The sequence below is a fragment of the Bos indicus genome, chromosome 17 (genome assembly GCF_029378745.1).
Source record: "Bos indicus isolate NIAB-ARS_2022 breed Sahiwal x Tharparkar chromosome 17, NIAB-ARS_B.indTharparkar_mat_pri_1.0, whole genome shotgun sequence".
Taxonomy (NCBI): Eukaryota; Metazoa; Chordata; class Mammalia; order Artiodactyla; family Bovidae; genus Bos; species Bos indicus.
The window spans coordinates 17,569,253-17,596,874 of record NC_091776.1 but is presented as its reverse complement, the minus strand read 5'-3'; the positions used below and the strand labels follow the sequence as shown (position 1 = coordinate 17,596,874).

At 44.2% G+C, this 27,622-nt stretch overlaps 1 long non-coding RNA gene across 2 annotated transcripts in view; it reads right to left on the bottom strand.

Moving 5' to 3' along the window:
- The window catches only part of LOC139176693 (uncharacterized), a 136,344-nt gene that overhangs the window by 16,001 nt on the left and 92,721 nt on the right, over positions 1-27,622 (bottom strand). For both annotated transcript variants that reach the window (XR_011561100.1, XR_011561099.1), the window contains exon 5: positions 4,681-4,820. This is a non-coding gene — a long non-coding RNA (uncharacterized lncRNA). The remainder of the gene's footprint in view (positions 1-4,680; positions 4,821-27,622) is intronic.

Below are 27,622 nucleotides of genomic sequence, written 5' to 3'. Positions count from 1 at the left end.
GGTTTAATGTAAATTTTAGAATATGCAAATCTGACCTTAAAGAATTCCCTCACATCATGTTGGTATCTGGTAAATGCTAGAATGCTGGGACTCACTGCTTCCCTAATATCCTTATTTGGTTGCATACAAATAAAAATGATTATTTTCAGATTTAGGTTTTCTCAAATCGTGGTGTGAGCAGTTATTTTTGCTTTCACTTTAGTCACCGTTCTCTGTAGTAGAGAGTGTATTTAGAGTTGTAAAATTTGTTTTTTTTTTTTTTTTTTTCATTTGCAGCTTAAATTTAGATATGGAATACAGCAACTAAAGTACTGTCTTGGTCAGATATAGAAGTTGTCATATTCAGTCCCATCTCTCTGGCACGTAGTCCTCATTTGTACACACGGAAGGACTCACAAGTACGTGCTTCACAAGACTGTCTGCACAGCATGCCTGTTCACATAGCGTCTCTCGTTGGGACATCTCAAGTGACCAGCAGATATTATTTCTAATGAATGTTTGTTTATTTCTGGCTGTGTCAGGTCTCAGTTGTGGCATGCGGGCTTCTCCCTGGTTGCGGCGTGGGCTCAGGAGTTGCTGAGCCGGGGCTGAGTTACCCTGCAGCATGTGGGATCTTAGTTCCCCAGCCAGGGAGCAAACCTGCATCCCCTGCATTGGAACGAAGATTCTCAACCACAGGACCACAAGGAAGTCCCGACCGGCAGATGTTCTGTAACTGTTTCCCTCACTATCTGTATTGGCGTGATAGGGATCCACTGGGATGAGACCCAGTTTGTGGAAAGGGAACCCTCATCCCCATTGGTTGGCTTCTGTATGACAGGCCCATGAAGTGCAGAGGTCTCTACTAGGTGCTCAGGAAGAAATGAGTGATGTTACCAAAGAATGAACAAAGTCTCGGAACCCCAATTTCCCCAATAGTTGTTCTAGCTTACTAAGACCAAAACTGCTCTCAAGTTTCTCCAGAGGTCAATGCCTAAAGTTACTTCCTGCCCAGGAGGTTGGCTGCTAGCTCCTCAGACTTTTGAACCCATTACCTGCTGTAACCCCAGGTCTTGATACAGCCTGCATCCTGAACCTGACTCAGCAAACCCAGCCGTGATTAACTTCCTGTGACTGGACCTTCAGATGTGAATGCTGACGAAGTCCCTTCCAGTCTAGACTGGTCAGCTGCAAGAACATTTCCCAAGTGGTTTCAGTTAAACCACACTCCGCCGTCTCGTCCCCTTCTCTTTTAGGAAACTTCTCATGGTTCCCTGGGGCCGAGTTGGTGGCTCTAACATCTTGGAAGCTTCTGTTTATGGAGCTTTGTAGTTATAAGGCAGGCAGATGAGTGTCAGCTGGTTCTCCCTGTGTCTCCTTGACTGTCTTGTCCATTCAGGTTCCAGATTTTTTGGTGGATCCGAATCTGACACCAAATCCTGATGAAACATGGGACAGTGTAATGGCCACCAAAGCTGTTGAAGAGCAGGTGGGTGGACCAGGAAATAAAGAGGATTCAGGCAGGTGTGGTGCCTTAGGGGACTGTGTACGCTCTCAATGCCTCAAGCCACCTGCTCTGTAGCTGCCTCAGACCAGGGCTTGGTCACTGTGACGTCTCTCTACCCACCCCCCGTCTCTGCCATCTGTACTGCGGACTTCTGTCCCCATAAATTCCTGCAGTGTAGGGAATGCCCAGTGGAAATGCAAAAATAATCATGTCATCCTTCACACGTTTATGGTATTTTGGCAATGTTTCTAATAGCCACTAAGGGACAAGAGTTTATCTTTCTATCTTATATCTCATAAATCTTTTCCTTTTTTTTTCATCACCAGTGTAAATTGTGCTTAGTCCAATAACAAGGTTAAAATTATAGTGCTCTTCATCATTACAGAGATGCTCTTGTCTCTGATCGGGATGATGCCTACATCGGAAGCTTAGCAAATTTATTCCCCCCCCCAACTCTTTGCCCGCATCAGGGAGTCGTCTGGAAGATAAGCAGAGGCATTGTTCAAGGCCTCTGAGTGTAAACATTTACAGGAGAGTGCTGTGGCGGGGACGGTCAGTTAATCTGTTTCTCTGCGGTTCCTCTGAGTTTGCTTTTCAGACAGATAAAGAGAGAGCCGTCTGAGGTCTCTTGCGGTGCTGAGGAACCCAGATTGTGTAAATACAGATGAGTTAATTTGTCTGTGCCTCAGTTTCCTCATTTGGGTGTAATAACAGGGCCCCATCAGTTCACTGGGAGGGTTTAGAGCCACAGAAGGTGTAGAGCACTTAGTACAGCACCTCGCACATAATGTTGTTTAGTCCCTCAGTCGAGTCCATCTCTTTTGTGACCCTATGGACTTTGGTCAGCTGGCTCCTCTGTCCATGGGATTTCCCAGGCAAGAATACTGGAGTGGGTTGCCATTTCCTTCTCCAGGGGATCTTCCCAACCCAGGGATGGAGCCCGAGTCTCCTGCTTCGCAGGGGGATTTTTTGCCACTGAGCCACCTGGGAAGCCCTCCTAGTACACTCAGTATCTGCCTGCATTATCATCCTTCCTATTTCCATCCTCTTTCCAACTGAGAGCCTTCTGCCTGGCAGGTCCCTGGAGCTGCCGGAAGTGGTGCTGGGACTGCCCATATAGCCTGTGCTCCGTGGGCTGCGCACATGCCCAGGCAGAAGTGGTGATAAGCTAAGCGGGGTCCGGGGATCCCACCGCCTCTCCTTTCTACTGCTGCTGCTCCTCTCGCAGGGGTCACGTGGCTCTCGGCTGCCAGACTCGTGCCGTTGAGGGGCTCTCACCCAGGCAGCCTGCAGGAGATGCCTTTTCTCTGCCCTCTGGGGCAATTTCCTCATCTGGGCCTTCCGTGGCTTCTCTCCTGCCTGCACAGCTCTGGAAGGCCCCAGATGTGGAAATTACCCCCATTTTCTGGCTGTGATGTTTATTAAGTTCCCTCCAGTTTTTACTCATATCTGCAGTCTCAACTTCTCACTTTTTCCAGAAGTGCACCCTCACTGACCGCTTTCTGTGGTCTCCCGTGCCCCTCCTTGAGGCCATCATTTGGAAACCTTCTGTTTCCAGACACCTCCACCTGCATCGCCATCAAACCTTTAGTTTTTGATTGAGGGTTAGGTTAGGACAGTGTCTCCCTCTCGCTGGATAAGACAATCCGTATGATCAGACTGTCCTTCCCGGAGGTGTTGGCCTTTCTCTCCGGAATAGCAGGCCAGTGCCACGCACACCTCTCTGTCATTTACTCTCATTATTTTAAGTTCCTTATTTACCGACTGGGTCAGACACTCATTCACTGTAGAAGCGGAAGATCCCCTTTTGATGGTTTGTGAGTTGGAGCCCGGCTCTCCCTCAGGGGATTCAGGGTCTGCTTTCTCTTCTCTTTCTGAGCTGTTGAGTAAGCCCCAAGAATAGCTTGCACTTTCCTCTCTCAGGAAGCAAACACAGTGTGGAAACTAGGTTCAGGTTCAGTGTTCTTGAAATGATGGCACATCATAAGGACTGAGCATTTCCTCCTAATCATAATTCTTGTATCTATCTGTCTATCTCTCTATCTAACATCGTCTATGGTTTTTTTGTTAGTTACTTCCTTTTATCTGACCCACCATACTTTCACTGAACAGCAGATATGCTCAGATATGACTGATCACTGATACAGTGGCCTGGTTTTTGTCAGACTCTCCATTTGCCCTCAACAAGTAGAACTGGTAGCAGCTCACATTAGAATGCAATAGAGAAATGCCTGGAAAGGCACACAGACAGGATTATTACTAAAGCTAATGAAAGTCAATGGAAAAATGCATTGGCAAAGCATTTCCACCTATGGAAACATCTTCAGGTGTGAAAGGTTGACCAGCAATCAATACTCATCCAGTGGGAGCTCCCTGGTGGTCCAGTTAGCTAAGACTCCACACTCCCAATGCTGGAGGCCTGGGTTCCATCCCTGGCCACAACTAAGACCTGGCACAGCCAACTAATAAATGTTTTAAACAACAACAACTTATCCAGTGACAAAGGCTGCTCAGTTTGTTTCCCCTCTCTCCTCTGCAGCCCCATCTCCCATTGATCACTGAGTTCCGTTATCCTTTCTTACTTCACAATATCTCTTGAAATCATTTTTTTTTTTTCATTCCTCCTATACTCTCATCTTGGCTAAAGTCATCTGACCATGTGTCTGGCCCATTATAATAGCATTCTAACTGGTCTATTCTACTTCACATCTTTTCTCTTTAAACATCATCTTCAAGCTGCCATCTGATGAATCTTGTTAAAATACTAGTTGAAAAAAACTGCATGACCCCTTCCCTCCCCTAATTTACCTACAGGAAAATGTCCAAAATTCTGATGAAATGGCTTCAGAAACCCTCCCCACCCCCACACACAAAGCCACTCTCCAAATTACTCATCTATTTCCTATCTTTATTAAACGTCCAGCCATATCAAATAATTTTACCCCTTCTCATCCAATATATGCTCATGTCATTCCAGTTCCTGTATACACCCTTCCCTTTTCCTTCCTGCCTTTCCAAATCTTCTCCCATTTGTAAAGATTGGGCTCAAAAACAGTCCCAGGTTGAAATGATTGCTCGCCTCAGAACCCTCTGGGGTGCTATCATTTGTAAGATTAATTTTCCATACTCAACAAGCACTGTCTCATGACCTTCTTCTTGCATTTTGAGTCGCTCCCTAACATTCAAATGCTTACCTCTTCTCTTGTGTCCTGCATTGTGAGTTCCTTACAGATTGTTGATTCATATTCTAAGTTTCTTCTGAAGTATCTTGCCCAGACCTTGCACTAAGTAGTCATTGAAGAACACTGGATTGAATTAGCAGACAGAAAAGCAACTGAAAAATAAAACAAACCAGTTGAGCCATTTTCATCCCCAACACAGAATGACAGGTCCAAGTTTTGTTCCTGTGTATGTTAAATTCGGGGCAGGGGGAGGGATGGCGGAAGACAGAGAATGTATTTTTCATAGTGTTACATATCCAGGAAGGATCTTATGTGGCCATCTTTTCCAGTTTCCTAGCTCTAGGGTGTCTAAAACAAAATGAGATCAGTCACATGCTTAAAGAACTCAGAAACAGAGTTCCTTGGATCTTTGGGATAACTGAGTTTGAGCTGCATCAACTTTTCCCCTGACACCCGTGACTGTTGTGTCACTGGTCACTCTAGGCCAATGTACTGAATTGTAACTTACCTTGACAACTCTACAGTGTGTGTTTTTGTTTTCTACTTTTTGGCTGTGCCCTGCAGCATGTGGGATCCTAGTTCGCCAACAAGGCATCAAAGCTGCGCCCCCTGGCTTCAGAAGCTAGGAGTCTTAACCACTGACTTAGCCACCAGGAAGTCTAGTCTCTGCATGTTTCAAATGTAAGTTCTCAGGCTCACCCCAAGAGATTACATTCAGTCATTCTGGGCTGTGGGCACATGAATTGAACTATACATATAATGTATATGTGCAGATATGTACATTTATCACAGGTAATGCTTACGCAAGTTGTCTGGAGAACTCACTGTTAGAGTAAAAACTACTCTGATTTAGTATTTTAAAAAATTCTAATTCAGGCATATAGATTCTAGGGCCATTTTGTGAATATTAACAAACAGCTGATTAATAATTTTTCTTAGTAATCATGAGCATTTTTAGTGAGCATTTCTTAGTAAACATGAGCATTTTTCAGTTCAGTTCAGTTCAGTCACTCAGTTGTGTCTGACTTTTTGCGACCCCATGGACTGCAGCACACCAGGCCTCCCTGTCCATCACCAACTCCCGGAGTTGACTCAAACTCATGTCCATTGAGTTGGTAATGCCATTCAACCATCTCATCCTCTGTCATCCCCTTCTCCTCCTGAATTCAATCTTTCCCAGCATCAGGGTCTTTTCCAATGAGTCAGTTCTTCACATCAGGTGGCCAAATCAGGAGTTTCAGCTTCAGCATCAGTCCTTCCAATGAATATTCAGGACTGATGTCCTTTAGGGTGGACTGGTTGGATCTCCTTGCAGTCTAAGGGACTCTCAAGAGTCTTCTCCAACACCATAGTTCAAAAGCATCAATTCTTTGGCGCTCAACTTACTTTACAGTCCAACTCTCACATCCATACATGACTAATGGAAAAACCATAGCTTTGACTAGATGGACTTTTGTTGGCAAAGTAACGTCTCTGCTTTTTAATATGCTGTCTAGGTTGGTCATAACTTTTCTTCCAAGAAACAAGTGTCTTTTAATTTCCTGGCTGCTGTCACCATCTGCATTGATTTTGGAGCCCCGAGGAATAAAGTCTGTCACTGTTTCCACATCTATTTCCCATGAAGTGATGGGACCAGATGCCATGATCTGTTTTCTGAATGTGGAGTTTTAAGCCAACTTTTTCACTCTCCTCTTTCACTTTCATCAAGAGGTTCTTTAGTTCTTCACTTTCTGCCATAAAGGTGGTATCATCTATATATCTGAGGTAATTGATATTTCTCCTGGCAATCTTGATTCCAGCTTGTGCTTCATCCAGTCCAGCATTTCTCATAATGTACTCTGTATATAAGTTAAATAAGCCGGGTGACAATATACAGCCTTGATGTACTCCTTTCCTGATTTGGAACCAGTCTGTTTTTCCATGTCCAGTTCTAACTGTTTTAACCCATCCTTATTAACCCATCTTTATTTTTAACCCATCTTTATTAAGCTCTAAGGACCATTTGGTCTTCCACACATATTTATTGAGCACCAATGTGCCAGGCATCAGCATTATGAAGATTAATGAATTAAATATTAAGGTAGATAGATCCTCATTCTTAGGAACCTCATAGCAGAGCAGGAAAATGAAAAAGTATGATGATGATGGTGTTGACCTATCACCTTTCACTCAACGTCTGTAGACATTACATAAATTTGTGGCAGTCTGGGGTGGGGGGGAGGCAGGGACTTGGGGTCCATGCCTCATGACCCTAGGTAGAAAGTGGGTATAATATGTCCCCTTGCTCTGGCTCCTAACTTTGTGCCGCTAGAGATAATAAAAAGAGAATGCATCACCCCACCACTCCAACAGCTTTGCAGAAGACAGGAGCATAGTCACTCCGTCACTAAATCATGCCTTATCAAACATTTGGAATGACTAGGGCTCAGTAAGCAAAGTAGGAAATGAAAACCTACCCCAGTATTCTTGCCTGAAAAATTCCATGGACAGAGCAGCCTGATGGGCTACAGTCCATGGGGCCGCAAAGAGTAAGACACAACTGAGTGACTGAGCATACAAATACACAGGACTCTGTAAGGCATTTGGAGAGACCAATGCCCCCGTCCTCCCTGCCTTAGACTTTCCACAACAGCGTTACAGCCCTTCCCCATTCCTCTGGGTCCCTTTGATTTCACTGCAACCTATGTTAAGTCTGAATACCCTTTTCATGCATGAAATAAATATTTGATAGTTAGTGAGTATTCCAATGTGCAAGGCACTTGCTAAATGATGCGATGAATATAAAGATGAATCAGGTACAGGTTCTACTCTTAAGGAACTTACGTCTAGTACAGAGATACATCATAATACCTTGCCACAAAGTCAAATATAAGCAAATATACTATAGGGTGACTTCCAGCCAGGTTTGGGGGCCAGACGGCTGGAAGGATGGGAGGGGTGAGGACTGAGAGGGTTGTGCCTTTGGGAAGGACGTTCAGGTTTGGTGACCGTTCAGGGTCAGCTGTGTCAAGGTGCAGATGTTGAGGGACATTCTGGTGAAGACGGCCAGTGAGCAGTTAGAAAATGTGTGGCCAGAGCTTGTAGAGAGGTAAAGGGAGGAGACACCAATGGCATATGAAGCTACAAGACTAGGTTTTATTGCCAAAAGATCTAGCTGGTAGGAAAAGGGAAATTGACACCCGAGGGAGATGACTCGAACATACAAGATTTTCTCTGGCAGCGCTGTAATCACTGGGAGATGGAACTTGTAAAGTCTGAAAGGTGAGTTAAAATATTTTATTTACTAATATAACTAATAAAATACATTTTATTTATTCCCTTTGCTTTTCTTAGGCGATGAGCTTAAATGTTTTCCATGTAGCCTGACCAATGTCTCTGCTAGACCTGTCTCGAGAGAAGGGTTTTAGAATCAGATGACTTCCTCTGTGTTTGTTTTATTCAGGAGGAAGTGGAAGGAGAGACAGAAGAAAAGAAAGAAGAGAGAACAGAATCTCTTTTTTGTAGCACCTATATTTGTCGACACTGAGGAGAATACATATTCTGATTGTGACTTGATTGGGATGATATGGTTTTTTTAGAAGGCTGGACTTATTGCTAGGGTCGGTTGAAGACTCTCCTCTCTTTAGCCTTTTGGGTTAAATCCATAATCTCCAAAATTGCCCTACAGTCCTCATGTGCTTTGCTTTCTCTCTCTTCGTATCTTCTTTTTGGTCATATTTTATGTATTTATTTGGCTGTGCCGGATTTTAGCACCAGGGATCAAAACCAGGCCCCCTGCACTGGGAATGCTGAGTCTCAGCCACTGGGTAACCAGGAAAGTCCCTCTTCCTTTTTTATTATGTCTTCCTCTCTCCTTGTTCTGATAGAGAATGCTGCGTTCAATGATTTGGGCTGTTTGCATAGAAGTGGACAATGGCAGGAAGAAGAAATAGCCATAAGAGAATACAATCAAATGTTGATTTGAAAATCCCCTTAGAGTAACTATTAGAGGCATGCGCAAGTTAAAATCATGGGCATCATCCTGTTCCAGTGTGTGTGTATCTCTTGTAAATATCACACACAGCTGGACGCTGTCCTTGGGGAGGTCCTTGTGGAGATTCTTGCCAGAGTGACTACAGTTGACCCTTGAACATGGGGTTTAGGGGTGCTGATACCTGCACCATCGAAAATCCTTGTATAACTTTTGACTCCCCTAAAATGTAACTAATAATAGCCTACAGTTGACTGGTAGCCTTACTGATAACATAAATAGTTGAGTGACATGTGTTTTGTGTTTATGCATTATATACACTGTAAACAAGCTAAAAAAAAGAAAATGTGATTAAGAAAATTATTAAAAAATACATTTATAGTATATATTCTGTATATCTATATCTATCTATCTAATCCACATATACGTGGACCCACACAGTTCAAACTTGTGTTGTTCAAAGGTCAAGTGAAATAGATTTTCAAAGACCTGGTGACATGTTTACTTGTGTGTGCATGCTCAGTCGCTTCAGCTGTGTCTAACTCTTTGTAAGCCCATGGACTGTAGCCCGCCAGGCTTTCCGTCCATGGGCTTCTCCAGGCAAGACTACTGGAGTGGGTTGCCACGCCCTCCTCCAGGGCAGCTTCCCGACCCAGGGCTGGAACCCTTGTCTCTTATGTCTCCTGTGTTGGCAGACGGGTTCTTTACCACTAGGGCCACCTAGGAAGCCCACTAGGTGTACTTACTCGACACCAAGTTCCCTGGAGAAAGATGAGACCTGGTCTTCCACAACTTAATTTCGGACCATCAGTGTTGCAGAACCTACAAGCCACCTGCACAGGAGGCCAGTGAGAACGTGCTAACGCAGAACTATGGAGGGGAGCAGGCCCTGGCCTTCTAGAGGTGCTCTCAGAAGCTCTCGCTGAGCTGCCCTGGGTGAAAGGTGAGCTAATTGCCTCTGAAACACCCCATGTGGGAAGCTGCCTTTCTTTGAGTGTCTTTGAGAGTGAGAGCAGGTTATCACTGCTATACCCAGTGGTCTGACAGAGCAAACAGAAGAGCTTCGTGAGGTAAGGAGAGGTAAGGAGAAAATTAGCGAGGCTCAAAGGGGATCATCGAGAAAGCAGAGGGAAGGCAGGAAATTATGCCTCTTTCACTTGGGTTGGTTTATTAAATTGTCAGAACAGATGAAATGGGTCATGACCCAAAGCTGAAAAGCAAGATCAGATGGGGTCCAGGGGGTGAGCTAGGGACTGAGGCACTTCCAAGGGCCAGCCGAGATGCTGCTACTGGAGGCTCAGGCTTAGAAAGAGAAACAGGAAAGAGTAGATACACACTTCCCTCGGGTGGTCTGGAGGTCTTCCCCATGTTATCAGAGCCTAGACCTCTCAGTAGGGAAGAGGCTGGGGGGAAAAAGTCTCATAACTGGAGATGCAAATCAAGAAAGGAAGTGGTGGGACTTCCCTGGGAGTGATTAAGGCTCCAAGCTGCAGGGGCACAGTTCCATCCCCAATCAGGGAACTAAGAGTTTAATGTCTGACTTCTGCCCTGACCGCCTACTTGTTCTGTGAGCTAGGGAAGATACTTAGCCTTTTGAGCCTCTGTTTCTTCATGTGTGATAGGAAATAATAATAGTACTATTAATTTCTTACATACAAAACTCTTAGAACTGTTGCTAGTACTTAGAAAACAGTCAGAAGGGCTAGCTGATTAACACTTTACAACATAATATTTTTTTTGATGCCTTTTCAATTTCTTTGTCGTTTGCAGTGGCATTTAATAGCATTTACTCATAGGAGAACCTCTTACACAATTGGAGTCAATCCTTTCAAACCCTGATAGCTTTAGTAACTAAGCTTATGTATCATAGGATTTTAAATCTTTTGCTGTCATCTCTTCACAGCATCTTCACAGCATCTCCACCTGGAGTAGATTCCACCCCAAGAAACCAGTTCCTCATGTGTTAAAATTTTGTCACAAGATTGCAGTGATTCAGGCATCTGCAGGCTCCATTTCTAATTCTAGTTTTCTTGCTGTTTCCACTACATCTGCAGTTATTTCCTCTGTTGACATCTTGAACCTTTCAAAGTCATCCCTGAGGGTTGGAATCAACTTCTTCTAAAGTCCTGTTACTACTGACATTTTGACCTCTTCTCATGAATTACAAAAGTTCTTAATGGTATCTAGAATGGTGAATTCTTTTCATTAGTTTTTCAATTTACTGTGTCCAGATCCATCAGAGGAATCACTATCTATGACAGCTATAGCCTTACAAAAATGTATTTCTTAAATAATAAGACTTGGAAGTAGAAATGACTCCTTGATCCATGGGCTGCAGAATGTTAGCAGGCATGAAAACAACATTAATCTTGTTGTCTATCTTCAAGTGTGCTCTTAGGTGACCAGATGCACCATCAGTGAGCATTAATATTTTGAAAGGGCAGTAGGTCTCAACAGTGGGCTTAAAATATTCAGTAAACCATGCTGTCAACACATGTGCTATCATCCAGGCTTTACTGTTCCATTTATAGAGCACAAGCATATTTCTGAAGAGTCCTAGGATTTTCAAAATGGTAAATGAGTATTGGCTTCAACTTAAAGTCATCAGCTACATTCGCCCCTAACAAGAGAGTCAGTCTGTGCTTTGAAGCACTGAAGCCAGGCACTGACTTCTCCTCTTTAGCTATGAAAGTCCTAGATGGCATCTTCTTCTAATGAATGACTGTTTTGTCAACACTGAAAATCTGTTGTTTATGCAGCCACCTTCTTTAATTGTCTCAGTAAGATCTTCTGGGGAACCTGCTAGAGGCTCCACATCAGCACTTGCTGCTTCACTTGCTGCTTCACCTGCTGCTTCACCTGCTGCTTCTTTATTGTTTTGGAGATGGCTTCTTTCCTTACTTCTCATAAATCAACCTCTACTGGCCTCAAACTTGTTTTCTGCAGCTTTCTCACCACTCTGACCTTGAAAAGAGTTAAGACCTTGTTCTGGATTAGGCTTTAGCTTCAGGGGACGTTGTGTTTGGTTTGGTCTTCTATCCGGACCTCTAAACCTTATGGCAGAAAGTGAAGAGGAACTAAAAAGCCTCTTATTGAAAGTGAAAGTGGAGAGTGAAAAAGTTGACTTAAAGCTCAACATTCAGAAAACGAAGATCATGGCATCCGGTCCCATCACTTCATGGGAAATAGATGGGGAAACAGTGGAAACAGTGTCAGACTTTATTTTGGGGGGCTCCAAAATCACTGCAGATGGTGATTGCAGACATGAAATTAAAAGACGCTTACTCCTTGGAAGGAAAGTTTTGACCAACCTAGATAGCATATTGAAAAGCAGAGACATTACTTTGCCAACAAAGGTCCGTCTAGTCAAGGCTATTGTTTTTCCAGTGGTCATGTATGGATGTGATAGTTGGACTGTGAAGAAGGCTGAGCGCCAAAGAATTGATGCTTTTGAACTGTGGTGTTGGAGAAGACTCTTGAGAGTCCCTTGGACTGCAAGGAAATCCATCCAGTCCATTCTGAAGGAGATCAGCCCTGGGATTTCTTTGGAAGGAACGATGCTGGGGCTGAAACTCCAGTACTTTGGCCACCTCATGCGAAGAGTTGACTCATTGGAAAAGACCCTGATGCTGAGGGATTGGGGGCAGGAGGAGAAGGGGACGACAGAGGATGAGCTGGCTGGATGGCATCACTGGCTCGATGGACGTGAGTCTGAGTGAACTCCCGGAGTTGGTGATGGACAGGGAGGCCTGGCGTGCTGCAATTCATGGGGTCGCAAAGAGTCGGACACGACTGAGCGACTGAACTGAACTGAACTGAACTGAACTGAAACCTTCTCCATTTTAGCAATAAGTTTGTTTCACCTTCTTATCACTTGTGTGTTCAGTGGAGGAGCACTTTTAATTCCCTTAAAGAACTTATACTTTGCATTCAAAATCTGGTTTCTTATCTGGAGCAAGAGGCCTAGCTTTCAGTCTATCTCAGGTTTACACACAACATGTTTAATCATTTCTAGCTTTTGATTTAAAGTGAGAGATGTGTGATGCTTCCTTTCACTTGAACACTTGGAGGACATTGTAGGGTTATTAATTGGCCTAATTTCAATACTATTGTGTCTCAGGGAATAGGGCTGCCCAAAGAGAAGGAGACTGGGGAATAGCCAGTTAATGGAATAGTCAACAGTCAGAAGACACACATTTATTGATTTGGCTCCTTGTCTTTAAGTGGGCACAATTCATGGAGCCCCCAAGACAACCACAACAGTAACACCTAGGATCGCTTGTCACAAATCACCATAACAAAGATGATAATGATGAAAAAGTTTGAAATACAGTGAGAATGGCCAAAATGCGGCTCAGGGACAGGAAGTGAGCAAATGTTGGCAAAATGATAGACTTTCTTGACCCAGGGTTGCCACAGCTTCAATTTGTAAAACAAAATGTAATATTTGCAGAGCGCAATAAAACAGAGTATCCTATACCAGTCAGGGAAAGTGAAAGTTGCTCATACTGAGCAACGTTTATAGTCCGTGTGACTATAAAATACTTTTGGTCACTTTTATAGTCCATGCGACCCCATGGACTATGCAGTCCATGGAGTTTTCCAGCCAGAATACTGGAGTGGGTAGCCTTTCCCTTCTCCAAGGGATCTTCCCAATCCAGGGAATCGAACCCAGGTCTCCCACATTGCAGGTGGATTCTTTACCAGCTGAGTTACAAGGGAAACCCTTGTAGCAGTCAAGAGTCATTCAGCATTTCAGCAAATCACCTCGCAGATGGCAAAACAACCACCCGTATAGGCTGCGGTGCTGTGACTATTATGCTCCTGAGGCCTCTCCACAGGGGTGAAGCCCCAGGACTTGACTGTGACTTATGGGCTCACGGTGCACAGTGCTTGAGCATTTATATATAGCAATGCCCACTATTTTATTATCAATAATATGTCTTTCTTTTATATCAGTTAAGGTATGATGTTGATTTCTTTTGGAAGTGTCTGAACATGTTCATTAATTTTATTCAGGAGATTAAAGGGGCATTGCAAAACACTTGCCATAACAGAGATGTTAGTGTTAGCTCTCATAGGTCTGAAAACCACAGGTTTTTAGAGCCAAACTCAGTGCAGTTGTGGTTTCCAGACATTGCCCCTGAGACAAAGGAGTCAGGATGCCAAGAGTAGGCGTTTCACTCGGTCTAAATCAGCCTCTGCCCTCTCTTTGGTATTTAAATGCTCCAGTGGGCAGAGCATTTTGGTGTGTAGCCTGCACCTGTCCTCAAGGGTCTTGATATCTACATCATGATTAAGATAGCGTGATTTGACAAGTTTCTATAGAATACTTAACTTCTAGAGGAAAGACCATCTGTTCTTATCCACATGTCAACGCCTCTCTCTCTTCCTGTAAAAGCTAGATCACTCCAGGAAAACCTCTTTCTGGGCTTTCTGTTCTCCTTCTCTGTGAAAAGACCAAGGCAAGCAGGCAGGAAAGACTGGAGGACCCCCTTTCATCGTGGTGTCTGCTGCCAGGTTGAGGGCTATCTCCCCAACCAGAACCATAGTCCAGAGGTCCTACCTGTGGGGTAGACATGACAGAATTCATCTGAGGCCCCACCTCCAGCCTGATCGCTATTAAGTCCTTTCATAAGGGGATCTGTTTACCCCCCTGATGTGGGTAAAGAGAAAAAAGGAACAGCTGCAGAAAAATGCTGTGGTTGAGAAGGTCCTATATACCTAGAAGATGGTTTTGTCATAGGACAGTAGTGGGGAAGTTAGCAAGTACAGTCAACTTTCTGGGGGTAGGTCCTGATTTCAGTTTCTTTCTATTAATTAGTATATTAGAATAAGTTAACCATGAAGATGTTAAGAGTCTGCTCTGGCAATATCAAGAAACAAGAAAGAGCCATTAAATCTTAATCTGTGATTAAGCTGTATGCAGAGATGTACTATTTCGCACAGATTGTCTTCCTGTCTCTAGGAAGAATAAGAAAATGAAAAGGAAGAGAGGGAGAGACAGAGGGAGGGAGAAAATCTTTGAGAAAAATGATTAATTAATATGAGGAGATCTATAAAGTTTCAGCTGGGGCTCATTATATTTTCAAAGTTAGTTACCATAATATTTCCTATCCCACAAGCTCTTCTGCAAAGGAGTGGGGTCCCATCCCCTTCCCCTTGAATTAGACCCAGTATGAGAACAAAATATCAATACCACCTTCTGTTGGAGAAGAGAAAATGTGAATATATTTCTAGAGTGTTAGTTGCTCAGTCGTGTCCAACTCTTTGCGACCCAATGGACCATAGCCCGCCAGGCTCCTCTGTCCATGGGATTCTCCAGGCAAGAATACTGGAGTGGGTAGCCATTCCCTTCTCCAGGGGATCTTCTCAACCCAGGGATCAAACTTGAGTCTTCTGCACTACAGGCAGATTCGTTACCATCTGAGTCACCAAAGAGGATTATTTGGTACCAAACCCAGGCTGTACCCACTGGAACTGGGTTTTGCAAAAATGGGTCAGTGGTAAAGACAAATTGGTAAAGTGCTGGTGAGTCAGTGAGGGTCAGTGGGCTAGAAAGCATTGGAGAAGAGGCAGGAAGAAGAGACCCCGCTGGGAGGCAGGAGGGGCAGGTTGACCAGAGCTGGAGCTGGAAAGGCGACTAGGTTGGAACCTTAACAAGAAAGGCTGTTATTGACCAGATTATATTGGTGTACCCACTCTAGTGTTCTTGCCTGGAGAATCCCAGGGACGGAGGAGCCTGGTGGGCTGCTGTCTATGGGGTCGCACAGAGTTGGGCACAACTGAAGCGACTTAGCAGCAGCAGCAGCAGTCAGAATAAATGTCATTGGCTGAGACCTTTGAGCAGCTGACAGTGACCTTCGGCTGGAGGGTAGAGAACGGCTCTGCTGACTCACTGCAGTGCACTCCCTGGCTCCTTCCCCGGATCTGTGCCTTGCCCTTTCTTTTGTTGTTGTTGTATAGTTGCTAAGTCATGTCCAACTCTGTGAACCCCTGGACTGTAGCTCGTCAGGCTCCTCTGTCCATGGGATTTTCCAGGCAAGAATCGTGGAGTGGGTTGCCATTTCCTTCTCCAGGGGATCTTCCCCTCCCAGGGATCAAGCCCGTGTCTCCAGCATGGCAGGCAGATTCTTTACTGCTGAGCCACCAGGGAAGCCCGCCCTTTCTCGGCCTTGTTCTGAATCAGAGTCTGCCCCTTGTTGGTGGTCTTTCCAAGACTGGAGGATAGGAGGCATTGATAGGTGGATGGAAGGCAAGATAGGGAGGGAGAAGCTGCTACTTCTTTCTCTCCTTCTCAGCAGCTCTGAAACCCTCCTGGCTGCAGGGGTTGCCCCGTGAGTCAGTCCACTGTGGTTCCAGCCTGCACCTGGTGACAAGGCACCCCCATCCAGCCCCGGGACCCCCTCCCATCTGTCCTCTGCCCCGCGGCAGTGTCAGCTTTCCACACTGCAGTCTCTGGATGCCTCAGTGACCCCTGCCCCTGGCTGGACTCAGGCTATTATACCCCCTGTGTAATCCATCCCTGTAGCCAAGACCTCTGTTTCAAATTAGCTGGTGGTTTCCTGTTTCCTGGTTAGATGCTGACTGATACCTGGCACTGGTCTCAGGAGTGGGTGAGTTCTGAGGCAGGGGGAAAGCTTCTAAGGACCAGCACGGGGACACTTTGCTGGAAGAGATTTCTTGGAGAGCACAAGGTCTTCGGAACAAATGGGTGTGTGCTGGCCTGTCTATTCCCATCTTCTCCAGAACCACAACAGCTGTTGCCTTAAGGAAGGTACTTTAAAGAGAAATAAGGAGAGGAGGGGGCTTCCCCACTGGCTCAGCCAGTAAAAAATCGACCTGCAATGCAGGAGGCTTGGGTTCAACCCCTGGGTTGGGAAGATCCCCTGGAGAAGAGAATGGCAACCCACTCCAGTATTCTTGCCTGGAGAATCCCCATGGTCAGAGAAGCCTGGCAGGCTACAGTCCATACGGTTGCGAAGAGTCGGAGATGACTGAAGTGATTGAGCACCCACAGCACAAAGAGAGGAGGACACGAGTTAAAGAATTCACTAAAACAATGCCACCAAGGACCCCAGAGACAGGACACAGCTTATGTCAAGTCAGTTTGGAAATAACCAAAAGTGCTCTGGTGGGGGTTGATGAATCACTGAATTATCACAGCATTCTTGGTCCCATGTAATATTTGTACCCTGTGTCTGGTTTCAAACAGATCAGAGAATAATGTTGAGTGTCTCTAATTTAATATTCTGATAATATTTCTACCACATCACATTCCCACTAGGACACATGTATACAAATGAATCATTATTATTTTTCCCTGTACCCCAGCCAAGCCACTTGAGCCTCTGCTAAGAAATGTTGATAAAAGTGATGAAAACAAAACAAAGCGTACATTATAATGTCATTTTTAAAAAATAAAAGGTTTCCAGGAGGTCCTTTGTTGCATTGGAAGAGCACAAGCTGCATGCTTAAACAACTTTTCACTTTCCCTTTTGGATAATCACAGAGAGTGATGCAACCGAAATAATCCTTGGCCTGCCGCTGAGGTTATCACTGAGCTCCTGCTGATGTGTGGTATCAGTCAGAGAGCCCAGGATTTCAGAGGCGGCATGGCCCTGGAGATATGAGACGGGGCATTGCTCAGGTCTCCTGTGCATCCATTCAGAGAAAACGTGAGCATCCCGTTTGAATGGGCTGAACCAGGACCTCATCACCTCCCTGGGGACGGCAGCGGTCGTATACCTGTCTCAGGGGCACCACAGTGGGAGAGAGAAATACCATCTGGGATTGTGTCCTTGGGGGATGCGATTTTTCACGCTGGGTAATGAACCTGCAACACGGAAGGGCATTGCACTGTGGGTTTTACTGCACCAGGCGATTCTGACAGGTATATGGACACTTATTCCCACTCCGTCATAAGATGAAGATGGCAGTGAGGAAGCCGCTTGGCTTGCAATGATGTATTTGGGGAGAGGACTTCACAGCAGACTTCAGAACAGAGGCTAACAGAGTCAAATTAGAAAGTCAGAGGGTTGTTTGCTTATTTGTTCCATTCCCTCACTAGAAACAAGGCTTGCAACCAAATGTGGCAGTTTAAAAACACAGCCGACAGACCCTGAATTGAGCTGTCTCTGAAGGGCAAATTACACCCTGAACTGTGAAGGTCTAATATGATAAAAAGAACATAAATCTTATAACTTTCACAGTGATCATATTTGGATATATTGGGTTAATTAAAATCCACTACTAAAATTAAAAACAAAACACAGCCAACAAGCTTGCTGACACGTTTTCCATTAAGACATGGGACCCTTATCTCTTACCCCTCAGGTGGGAGAGGCGCTTGTAAGTGCTTTGACCAACAGAGTACAGCAGAAGTGGCAAAATGGGACTTCTGGGGCTGGGTCATAAAAGACGTGTAGCTTTCACCCTGTCAACTGGAACACACTTTCTTAGAACCTTAAGCTGCCATGTAAACAGGCGTCTGTCTACCCCCAAGCAGCTACATGGAGAGATCACTTAGAGGCATTCTCGTGGACAGTTTCAGTGGCACCTAGCCTTCGAACCAAGGTACCAGACAAGTGAAGGAATCAGCCTAACAGCCAGGTAAAAATCTTTGGGTGGCTTCCATCAACACCCCATGAAGCAGATCAACCAGCCAAGAAAATAAATTGTTCATCGGTCAGTCGTGTCTGACTCTTTGTGACCCCATGGACTAAGCCTTTGTCCATGGGATTCTCCAGGCAAGAATACTGGAATTGGTAGCCATTCTCTTCTCCAGAGGATCTTCCCCACCCAGGGTTCAAACTTGGGTTTCCTGCATTGTGGGCAGATTCTTTACCATCTGAGCCACCAGGGATTGTTATTTTAATCCACTATATTTGGTGGTAATTTTTCATGCAGCAATAGCTAAGTAGAAGATATTCCTAACTAGACAAATCTTTAAGACAAATCTTTAAATCTACTCCCAAGTGTATCTTAGTAAGTAGAGCTTGCCACATACTAAGTGTTTCAATGCCAAACAGCCATCAGCACCTTTTATTGAGTGCTTCTTGCAAATCCCAGTGCTGTGTGGAATATGAGGCATACAGTTCAGTCTCTGACCTACAGGATCTGATAAAATAATAATTATGGGATATCATTTATTAAATGATGGCTTTGAATTAGGCTAATGACTCAAAGTTGCTGCTGAAACAGCAGTGTCAGCTTCACCTTGCAGTGTGTTAGAAATGCAAGTTTTCATGCTACTTATGAATTAGAAACTTGGGGGGTAGGCCCAGTAACATATATTTTAATAAGACAAGGAGGTAATTCTAATGCACGCTATAGTCTGAGGACTGCAAGCGCTGTACTTAATCTTCCCGATTCCTCACTGTAACCCTGGGCATCTTGATTGGCATTCTTGGTGAGATAACTCTTGCTGCAGGTGGCTGTTCTGTGCACTGCAGGATGTTTGGCAACATCTCTGGTCTCTGCTTGCAGGATGCCAGCAGTGCCACTTTCCCCAGCTCTGACAACTAAGGATGTCACCAGACATTGCCACATGTCTCCTGGGAGTTACAAGTCATCTCCTGTTGAGAACCACGACCTTAGCCCTATGCGGTAGTGTTTTAAAATATACCCAGGATTAGTTTTAGTCAGGTATGGAAAGACATGCAGATATAGAAATGACTGTCATAGAGGAAGAAGATTTTACTCACAGTTCCCTAGAAACAGTAGTTGGCATGCCAAGGGGAGGCCATTTGGGGAAGCACTGGGGTCAGTCAGAAGACAGTGGGAACGGGGGAAATCATGGGCAAGCACATTTATTATGGCTTCTGTGGGAAGAAAGGGGTGAAGCAGGGAAAGCAGGCATAGAATTGGATGGTTTGAATAATCTTAGTGGGTTCTGGGGCCTCTGGGGCCTGTGTCTAGTTGCCCTGGGGCAGTTAGGGCAGGGTACTCGTGGTCCAAACAAATGTGAGAGTCCATAAGGGAGGTGGTCGGCGGTACGGAATCTGGGTTGGCTGGTTTGTATAGGAAAGGTGTGTCTGCCAGCCAGCCCCTTGCCAATTCTAGGAATTGAACTCCAGGAGTTGGTGATGGACAGGGAGGCCTGGCGTGCTGCGATTCATGGGGTCACAAAGAGTCGGACACGACTGAGTGACTGAACTGAACTGAACTGGGAGGGACAGTTTCTCCAGAGTCAAAGGCCTCAGATGTCAAAGCATCAAAATCAAATAAAAACATGCTTAATGCAAATAGACACAATTACCTAGTTACAGATGGCAAAGCTGAAGTCCAAAGAGCTGAAGTCCAAACCTGCCATAGATCATGTCTCACCAAGGGGAGAACCCAGATTGAAACCTAGGTCTACAGGACCCCTCCAGCCATGCTCTGACCCCCATGCTATAGTGCTGCTCATCTAGCTAATTAAGTATGGGGGTATCTACAACTATACAAAAAGATAATTGACAAAGGAGAAGGTGGATTTCTGTATAAAATACACTAAGCCATGAGAAGAAGAAGAGATCAATTGTAATGGTCAAACAAGACTCTGGGGGGGGAAAAAAAAATGTCATTTGGATGGCTGATACCCCCACTCATTGATGACAAGGTCATCAGGCTTGCTGGGTGGGTCTTGGAAGTTGGAGAGAATGTGGCTGGGCAAAATGGAGGAGGGAGACTATTTTGAAAAGACAGGAAATGATGCGATTGCAAAGCTCAAAGGCAGTAACGTGCCAGGTCTGATGAAAACCCCAAGTGTTAACAGGCTGCCTTGGTTACTTGAAAGTCAATTAGAAGGAAAGGGAAAAGGGAGCTGCAGCTGGGTGCCACCCACTTTAATAAGCTAAATCCATCAGAAGCAGTGCCTGCATGTACAAAACATTCAGTGTGATGGGCTGGACAGCAACGAAATATCTCCCACCTAGGAACAGTGCCATCATTTAAATGCCTGGGCAAGATGAAAGGCAGCGTCAGAATCAAGCTGGAAATTTCCACTTCAACATCTTGCAAGATAATCAGCTAGGCTGGGAATCTGTGACCAACGGGGAGAACATAGACAAAGAAAGTTCGGACTGAACAGAGTGTCAAAGGTTCTGGCAGGTGGAATTGACAGCCATTCGTTCATGTGGATGTTTTCTGGGCGAGGTGATGGGGAATTAGAAATCATTAGCCATGTTCATGAAAGTGGATCTCTGCCATTAAGGGACCTGGTAAAGCAGTGAGCTCCCAGTCTCTGCAGCACCAGAGAGAGTAGAGGAGGCTTCGGTCCGGCCCAGCCTTGGAAAGCTGTGATGAATGGGCACCTGTCTGTGAGCTGAAATTTCAAGAGGCACCACAGAGATGCTGGCAGCATGTCTTCCTCTATCTCTGGGGGCAGTCTCCCCTGGCGTCATCACAGATGGGTCCACATTACTGAGGGCTGGCGGGGCTGACAAGGCACACGATCACTGGGTCCCGCCCCCGAAGATGCTGACTCCCTGGGTGATAAGGAAACACTACCTTAAACCCTTGATAAGGCTGTCAATCCCTTTCTTAACAGTTAACATTTCAGCAGCTGGAATTTGGCAAGAATGTAACTAGAAAGTAAGCTGGAAAAGGGTAGAGGTGTTTGTCTGTTTTGTTCACTGCTATATCCACACTGTCCAGCCCATATTCTATTACTAGGTCTTTCTTGAATGAAGAAATTGGACACATAGGCATGTCCCTGGATCCTACCGGGGTACAGGCATGGCAGAGGTAGGGGAAGGGAAGAAGTTATATCAAGAAAAAACAAAAAGTGGGACTTCCCTGGCTGTCCAATGGTTAAGACTCCACACTTCCATTGCAGGGAGTGCCAGTTCGATGCCTGGTTAAGGAACTAAGATCCCACATGTCTCGAACTGTGGCCAAAAGTGAAAAAAACAAACAAAAAACAACAACAGCAAGAAGAAAGGGGAACTCTGAATAAGGGAGGTGGAAAGATGTTAAGTGTGAACCTGGCTTTTAGCAAAGTTCTGCTGGCGTGGGGGAGAAAACCACAGGTCTTCACTCTGCTGAACTAGAATTCCAAGTTATATTCCAAGTTGAGCCATAGTTCTAAGAAACACTGTGCTTAGGGAACAATGACCATTCAGTACTTTTCCAACCTGATAAAGGCTCCTCTATCTTTCTTCTTCTAATCCTCAGCCCAGGCCTTATTCAGAAACCACAAATGCCAACATTTCCAAGCTACAGGAATTCTCTCTCAAGGCCCCACCTGCTCATACAGTTCAATGTGAATTCAGGTCCTGCACGGGCCCAGAAATGCACTCCCTTTTCCCACTTCCCTCCAGGGGGAGGAAGGGCATGCCTGCCTGAAAGAGCAGTATGACAGGAGAAGGTCTTGGAAAGGATGGAGAGAAAAATCAGGACGTCTCACCAAGTTAGGCAAACACCCCATCAAACACCTGGGCTGAAGGACTGTGTTGTAGGGTTTCATAAAATCTTTTCAATGGGAAATGCTGTTTTACTCAATGTCTATCAGGCGTGAGGTTTTCAACCCAGCTTTCCCCCCCTTAAATCCTTATGTCCTTGAAAGAATCCTCAGTTCTGGTTTCAGATCTAATTCACTCTTCTATTTACACATCTTCTTGGGAAAGATACTTTTTTCTTATCCATTTTCCCACTTTTATTACACTTCTCACTCATCATTTCTGTCTGCTAGGCCTAGTTCTCCTTTTGATTCGGGCCAGCCATGGGTGGGCCTCCAGAGGTAGGCAGGAAAGTAGCTGGTGTTTTAATAGAACCAGACAGATCACAAAATGTCTGTCAAATGAATATGTCTGCCTCAAGCTTCCCACTCTGATGGGGCTCAGTGCTAAGCTCTGATTTGCTCTAGTTAAAAAAAAAAAAAAAAATCCCCTAATTTCACTGTCAAGATTTTGAGAAGCATTCTCATGGTTTTAAAGAGATTATTGCATAATTTGTTCATGTTTAAAGAATTATATTGTTAAATAAATTTAGCTCTCCAGATTCGAAATGACAAAAACAAGTGAAGTTACATCATTTGAATTATGAAGTGATAATGTCTTCCAATTCTGCCCCAATCAAAAGTGTAACAGTTTAAAGCTTATAATAATCATGTTCAAACATATTCAGATTATAATTACTTTTCTTCTGATAATGATAGCCCGTCTGATTGGATGATTACCTATTTGACTTTGATAAGTCTCAGAGGTCAAAAAAGGGATAATTGCAGACATCTGTTTTCTATGGAAAATATAATCTCAGAAAATAGTGTTTAAAGTGACATCTGCAAATATGTGTTTTAGAAAGAAACTCACTGCACATTTAAAATCATTGGGAAAAGAAGCAATTCCTAAGCTACTCTGTATCACTCTGTCTTTGTAAACAGAAGAACAAGTTTAACTTACTAGTATTCATGTATGCATAAGTAATTAAAAGCAGCATGATTATATTTTGTACAGGTAGAATTAGAAATGGAAATAGACTGTGAGAAAGGAATTTGAAGGAGTCTATGTTAGAAAACGATACAGAGGCTCTTTCTCTTTACTTTGACTTAATTCAGTCTAGACAGACATAGGTGTCACCATTTTCCTGGTTGGTTTTTATTTTCAAATTGGAGCTGGAAGATTCTTTGCCCCTGATTTCTCCCTGTAGGTAACCATCTCTACTTGTGAGGTTACTGTTAGTGGAGGAAGAGCTCATTCCTGGCAGCCATGATTCTTTCTGTACAGGAGGACCAATTCCTCTCTCTGTAGGTGCATCAACATCCCAACCCTCTTAAGAAGATGCCAAGAACCACTCCCTCCCTCCAGCCAGCAGCTGCATTCTACAGTAAAAATGGAGAACTCTTAAAAACATTCCTTTCCATGCACAGTATAACTCCCTTGGTTTTTTTTTTAAATTGAATTGTTATTTTATATTGGAGTATAGTTGATTTACAGTGTTGTGTTTGTTTTAGGTGTTTTGCAACTTGATTCATTCATACATACATATATATATTCTCTTTCAGATTCTGCTCCCATATATGTTATTACAGACTGTTTTGAATAGTTCCCTGTGCTATTCAGTAGGTCCTTGTTGATTATCTATTTTATATACACACATATTAGTGTGTTATATGTTAATCCCAACCTCCTAACTTATCCCTCCCTTCATTTCCCCTTTGGTAACTATAAGTTTGTTTTCTAAGTCTGTGAATCTGTCTCTGTTTTGTAAATTAGTTTGCGTGTACCCAGTTTATTTGTGCCAAGTTTTAGACTCCACCTATAAGTGATATCATATAGTATTTGTCTTTCTCTGTCTGATTCACTTAACTGGTATAATCAGCTCCAGCTCCATCTATGTTGCTGCAAATGGCATCATTTCACTCTTCTTTGGAGAGTAATATTTCATTGTATATATGTACCACATCTTCTTTATCCATTCATCTGTTGATTGACATTTTGGTTGCTTCCATGTCTTAGTTATAGTAAATAGTGCTGCAATGAATGCTGGGGTGCATGTGTTTTCACAAATTATGGTTTTCTGTGAATATACACCCAGGAGTGGGATTGCCAGATTATATAGCAATGTGTAGTTTTCTAAGGAATGTATGCAGGTCAGGAAGCAAGTTAGAACTGGACATGGAAAAATAGACTAGTTCCAAATCAGGAAAGGAGTATGTCAAGGCTGTATATTGTCATCCTCCTTATTTAACTTATATGTATGGGATCGCACAGAGTCGGACACGACTGAAGCGACTTAGCAGCAGCAGCAGCAGCAGAGTACATCATGAGAAATGCTGGGCTGGATGAAGTACAAGCTGGAATCAAGATTGCCAGGAGAAATATCAATAACCTCAGACACCATGCTTGTGGCAGAAAGCGAAGAAGAACTAAAGAGCTTCTTGATGAAAGTAAAAGAGAAAAGTGAAAAAGTTGGCTTAAAACTCAACATTCAGAAAACTAAGATCATGGCATCCTATCCCATCAGTTCAGTTCAGTTCAGTTCAGTTGCTCAGTCATGTCCGACTCTGTGACCTCATGAACCACAGCACGCCAGGCCTTCCTGTCCATCACCAACTCCCAGAGCCTACCCAAACTCATGTCCATTGAGTCGGTGATGCCATCCAACCATCTCATCCTCTGTTGTCCCCTCTTCTCCTGCCCTCAGTCTTTCCCAGCATCAGGGTCTTTTCAAATGAGTCAGCTCTTTGCATCAGGTGGCCAAAGTATTGGAGTTTCAGCTTCAACATCAGTCCTTCCAATGAACACCCAGGACTGATCTCCTTTAGGATGGCCCATAACTTCATGGCAAATAGATGGGGAAATAGTGGAAACAGAAACAGACTTTATTTTCTTGGGCTCCAAAATCACTGCAGATGGTGACTGCAGCCATGAAATTCAAAGATGCTTGCTCCTTGGAAGAAAAGTTATAGCCAACCTAGACAGTGTATTAAAAAGCAGAGACATTACCTTGCCAACAAAGGTTCATCTAGTCAAAGCTATGGTTTTTCCAGTAGTCATGTATGGATGTGAGAGTTGGACTATAAAGAAAGCTGAGCGCTGAAGAATTGATGCTTTTGAACTGTGGTGTTGGGGGAGATTATTGAGAGTCCCTTGGACTGCAATCCAATTTAATCCCTTGGACTGCAATCCAATTTAGTCCCTTGGACTAGATCCAACCAGTCCATCCTAAAGGAAATCAGTCCTGAATATTCATTAGAAGGACTGATGCTGAAGCTGAAACTCCAATATTTTGGCCACCTGATGTGAAGAACTGACTCATTGGAAAAGACCCTGATGCTGGGAAAGATTGAAGGCGGGAGGAGAAGGGGATGACAGAGGATGAGATGGTTGGATGGCATCACTGACTCAATGGACATGAGTTTGAGTAAGCTCCGGGCATTGGTGATGGACAGGGAGGCCTGGCATGCTGCAGTCCATGGGGTCGCAAAGAGTCAGACACAACTGAGTGACTGAACTGATCTGATGTGTAATTTTTGAGGGAACCTCCATACTGTTCTCCATAGTGCCTGTTATAAAAAACTTCCTTGGTTTTAATTCATTAACTCAGAGTCTTTTTTAATTCATGCAAGACCTGGGTTATTACTTTTGCCAGAGTAAGCTTCTAAAAATGTAACTTTCACCAAACACTTTCCTTTCCAAAGCCTTCATGGCTTTCCAGCATCTACAGAAGGTATTCCAAACTTCTCAGAAATTCATGATCTTTCATCATCTGACCCTAATCTATGTTTTAAAAGACTTTTATACTGTGCCTGGTGTGCTGCGATTCATGGGGTCGCAAAGAGTTGGACGCGACTGAGCGACTGAACTGAACTGAAAGGTTATTTTCCATTTATAGGTATTACAAAACATTGGCTATATTCCCTGTGTTATACAATAAATATCTGAGCCTTACTTACACCTATGGTTTGTAACTCCCACTCTCCTGTCCCTGTATTCCCCCTGCCGCTGGTAGGCACTAGTTTGTTCTCTATCTGTGAGTCTGCTTCTTAAATGTTATATTCAGTAGTTTCTTGTATTTTTTAGATTCCACATGTAAGCAATATCACTATTTATCTTCTTCTGACTGACTTATTTCACTTAGCACAACACCCTCCAAGTCCATCCATGTTGCTGCAAATGCCAAAACGTCATCCTTTTTCATGGCAGAGTAGTATTCCACCCCATATATACCTATGTATGTATCTATCTATCTGCCATGTCCCTTTCATACATCTGTTGATGGACACTTACATTGTTTCCATGTCTTCTAACCTATTGTTCTTAGTCCTTGTTTTCCGCATCAGGGGTCCCCAGCCCCCAGGCCACAGACTGGAATTGGTCCATGGCCTGTTCGGAACCAGGCTGCACAGGAGGAAGTGAGTGGTGGGCAAGTGAGTGAAGCATCATCTGTGTTTACAGCCACTACTCATTGTTCGCATTACCGCTGAGCTCCATCTCCTGTCAGATCATAGGTTCTCATAGGAACACAAACCCTAAATGTAATGCACTTGAGTCATCCCCAAACCATCCCCCACCCTGGTCCACGGGAAAATTGTCCTCAACAAAACTGGTCCCCACTGCCAAAAATACTGGGGATCCCCAACAAACTCACCTCCTTTGTTAAATTTGTTTAACAAGGGATAGTAATCGTTCTTTCCTCTAGTCTAAACCTTTAGTGATACTGTTACACTTACCTAGGATTTTCTCTACGTCATCTCTGCCTGTTAATCTTTCTTCCTGGTTGCTGCTTAGTTTTAGCACCTCAGGTGCACAAAACTGGATAAGTCACCATCTTCTTTTATAACACACTAGCATGACTGGTCCATTCAAGAGCCTCTTTTATATTTATTCATACTTACATGAATATGAGGAATTGTACATATTACAATGTATAAGTACAATACATAGAAGTACATATTAAAATTTGACCCAGTCAGGTCAGTTCAGTTCAGTTCAGTCGCTCAGTCATGTCCAACTCTTTGTGACACCATGAATCTCAGCACGCCAGGCCTCCCTGTCCATCACCAACTCCTGGAGTTCACTCAGACTCACGTCCATTGAGTCAGTGATGCCATCCAGCCTCTGTCGTCCCCTTCTCCTCCTGCCCCCAATCCCTCCCAGCATCTGAGTCTTTTCCAATGAGTCAACTCTTCGCATGAGGTGGCCAAAGTACTGGAGTTTCAGCCCCAGCATCATTCCTTCCAAAGAAATCCCAGGGCTGATCTCCTTCAGAATGGACTGGTTGGATCTCCTTGCAGTCCAAGGGGCTCTCAAGAGTCTTCTCCAACACCACAGTTCAAAAGCATTACTTCTTCGGAGCTCAGCTTTCTTCACAGTCCAACTCTCACATCCATACATGACCACAGGAAAAACCATAGCCTTGACTAGACAGACCTTTGTTGGCAAAGTAATGTCTCTGCTTTTCAGTATACTATCTAGGTTGGTCATAACTTTCCTTCCAATGAGTAAGCGTCTTTTAATTTCATGGCTGCAGTCACCATCTGCAGTGATTTTGGAGCCT